At 43.2% G+C, this 3,411-nt stretch overlaps 1 long non-coding RNA gene across 1 annotated transcript; it reads left to right on the forward strand.

Annotated features, from left to right (window-relative positions):
- The first annotated feature begins 299 nt into the window (after positions 1-299).
- LOC128810439 (uncharacterized) lies at positions 300-3,156 on the forward strand. Its single transcript, XR_008438040.1, has 3 exons — positions 300-441; positions 1,553-1,657; positions 2,989-3,156. It is a non-coding gene; the product is annotated as an uncharacterized LOC128810439 (long non-coding RNA).
- Positions 3,157-3,411: the final 255 nt, after the last annotated feature.

A 3,411-nucleotide genomic window follows, 5' to 3' on the forward strand; every position in this document is an offset into this window, starting at 1 on the left:
TATTTCACCTGGGGGAAAAAAAAAAATCCTAAGTCACTGAATGAATAAGACAGTTGAAGAATATAAGACCTAAACTACCCTGCCAACCTAGATCTACAAATCCCAAGAGCTGAGATTCTGGCCTCACTGAAACTTTAGGGGCCAATATCTGCTGACCTGCAAGAGGACACTGTGAGTGTCCTCCTGTGACGTACTGGCAGCACTTCCCCCCTGCTTGCAGTTTGGAATGCTAATGTACCACTCCTGCACGTGTACACGATGGGCTTTAGGAAAGGCACCTGTGAGGACCTGTGGGGATGCTGCACGGGTCATCCCACATTGGTACGCTTGTTTCACTGTCCGCAGTAGCTCGGTAGGCACTGACCGCGTTGTCCCTGTGCCTGAACTCTTCTGCTAGCGCCTCATCCATGGCACTCCTGCTGTGCTCAACATGGAGCACAGGTAATTACAGCAACCACTGGAGTCATAAGGAAGACAGTAATGCTACATATGGACTCTTCATAATATTATCACATCCCATTTCCTTCTAATATTTCACAGCCATCAAGCACATAATAAAAATAAAGGAGAATGGGCCAGATCCCCACAAGGATTTAGAAAGGATTTAAGGGTTTCTCTGATCAAAAGCAGAAATTACTTGTCTCTTTCCCCTCATCTCAAATCCAAAGAAGTAGCCTCACGCCTTCAGGATGCCTAAATTCAAATGTTGCCACTCCCTTAAAAGGCTTTGCCTGTGCATTAAAAGCTCCCTGGACAGTTCTGCTCTCACCCAAGCTTGGAAATCTCAACACCTGAGCGCTGAGCAGTTCTCCCACTGATTTCATGGATGACTGACAGAAGTCTGAGGGTTTATGCATTAGCAGACCCTGTAGCAAAGCACTGACCACTCCATTGTTTTTCTTTTCTAACAAGCTGAGAGGAATCCTGTACCATCTCAGGCTTTTACCCTAGCCAAACACAACTTAAATGAACAGATGTTTTCTTTGGCTTCCACAAAGTATGTAAGGACTTTTTCTTATTCCAAGCAAGTTTTCAGGTTAATGGCTCAGGCTTCCCCTAGCAGGTACCTTGACATAATTTCCCACAGAGAAAGGAAATGCAAATGTCTGTTTTCAGCCCTGCTGTGACTTACAAAGCTATATAAAAGGGAGTTCCATGCTAACTTAATTCTACACCATCTGCATTGTTCTTATCTTTATAAAGTGTAAGCAAGGGAATTTTATTTACATATTTCTGTGCTAGAAGATTCTCAGACACATTTCTCTTTGTGGCCAGAACTACTGCACTTCACAAGGAGGGTTAAACCCACCCCTGAGTCCCAGGCACTCCCTGAACGTCAGCTCCTGGCATTTTGTGATGCCCGAGCAGCTCCGTACTGAGCCTGCTCGCCCTGTGCAGCTCTTGTGCAGCTCCTGAGTGCCTGGAGGTTGCCCCCCTGTCCAGGGAATCGAGATGTGCGCTGCGGATCCTGGCCTTTGTACGCCAAGGACCAGGAGCCGCAAGCACAGACACCACAGCACTCCAGACTTTTTCAGAGGCTTTCTCATTTCAGGAAAAAAATGCTGTGCTACGCTAAACCAGCACAGTGCCCCACATCATGGGATTTTCATGCTGACCACAGGACAAAACCATGGGAAAAATTCCTTAAGGACAAAAGGTAAAGCAAACACAAATGAAAGTTACGTAGAAGACAGACTAAATGATCTAATATATTTTCAACTCTGAACACAGAATTATAGTGCTCTTTAGGACAATTCCACCACATAACCAGAATAATATAATTCTATACCTGTAAGAACAATCAACCCAAAACATAAGTAAATCTTATTTCAGTTGTAATTTTTTGCTAGTTTTTTTATATTATGGAGTCACTGTGGTCTGTCTTCAAATTTTATATCACAAAAACTATTAGATAGTATTAAAAATAATGAAATAGCCAACTGCTAATGATCACTTTGGAATGCTTTAGCAAGTGCTAAAATCTCAAATTAGCAAACAACTGCTCTCTTTGTCTCATTATAGAAACAACCTTTGCTGTTCACAAAGTTTAAGTGTTCATGTGGATTACAGGGAGAAGGAAGAGGGTATCATTTCCAGGTATCCTCTACATAATGAAAAATAATTTTGTAATACTAAGTAAACAACCAAGCCACACATTAATAATGTGTTGAAGTGCCAAAAACTGTCAGTGTGCGAACAGTACAGTAGAAGTGAACAATGACAGCTTTGTGAATTCCTGGGATACTTCCTAAAAGATGTGAGAATGAATAATTTAAAAGTGTTCAGTGTATCATCACCTCTGATTACATGAGATGAATCACAAGACACATCTAAACAGACTGCATTACAATTTATAACTTACGCAGACTTTTTGTGATTTAAATTTTCAACACACTGAAAAGAAAACCTTTAAAACAAAGCAGCTCTGCAAAATCCCCAAATGCAGGGAGTCTGTTTTGCTGCTGTGCCAAGTAGCTTGTCCTTCAGTACCAAAACCAGGAACAGCACAGAGACCAGAGATAGGAAAGGCAGGATTTTTATCTAGTTCTGACTGCATGCTCATATGGTCTTCTTCTGGTTAACAATGGGAGGAGGCAGAAACAGAACCTACAGCAGATTGAAGCACTCGCACAAGTATAAATTGTACAAACAAAACTTAGAAACCCCTTGATATCTATTAATTATTATTATTAGACATTTCTTACTCATCCTTTACTATTGCTTTATAGATCTGAATCTCTCCTAGACATCTAAATCAGAAATAAAGCCTTTAAAATGAAAGACACTGATGTCAGGAAAACAGTTCCAACGCCAGGGTCAGATCCTTAGCTGGAACGACCTAACATCTCTTACCTTTGCCAGCATTACCTATGTATTTACATCTGCTGAGATGCTATTGTACAACTCTCCCCTCATCCTTTCCTGCTGTGAAAATGCACAGTGCCTTCCTTGTGGCCAGACTGACAATTCACACCTTCTCCTTTGCAGCCAGAAACCAGATCCAGGTTCCTGGCAGCGGAAATAGCAGCTGGACTGAACAATCGGGCAAGCTGGCAGCAGAAGGTGTGAGATTCAGGTCTCCAAGAAAGAGTGAGGTGAATACAGGCTGAAATGGGATGCACCTAAGTTCTGATATACACTCGACAGGAACCTTTAGCCCATGTTCTTTCCTCTTCTGTTCTGGACTGGCATACAGAAACGTAAATGTTCACTATGGCCATGAAGGATCTCCCTGGAAGGGCTCAGAGCTTGCTGAGTCTGGGGGGAGCCAAGTGGTCACTGTTCCTGTCCCTCTGTGTGGCTGAGAGCTCTGGGCTCTGGACCCTGCTCACCCACCATGCCCTCACCTGCCTTCACTCACCTCCTCCTGGTCCCCAGCTCCTGGGCCAGCCCTGGTTGCTTGTCCCATAG

Source organism: Vidua macroura, chromosome 8 (genome assembly GCF_024509145.1).
Source record: "Vidua macroura isolate BioBank_ID:100142 chromosome 8, ASM2450914v1, whole genome shotgun sequence".
NCBI classification, from domain to species: domain Eukaryota; kingdom Metazoa; phylum Chordata; class Aves; order Passeriformes; family Viduidae; genus Vidua; species Vidua macroura.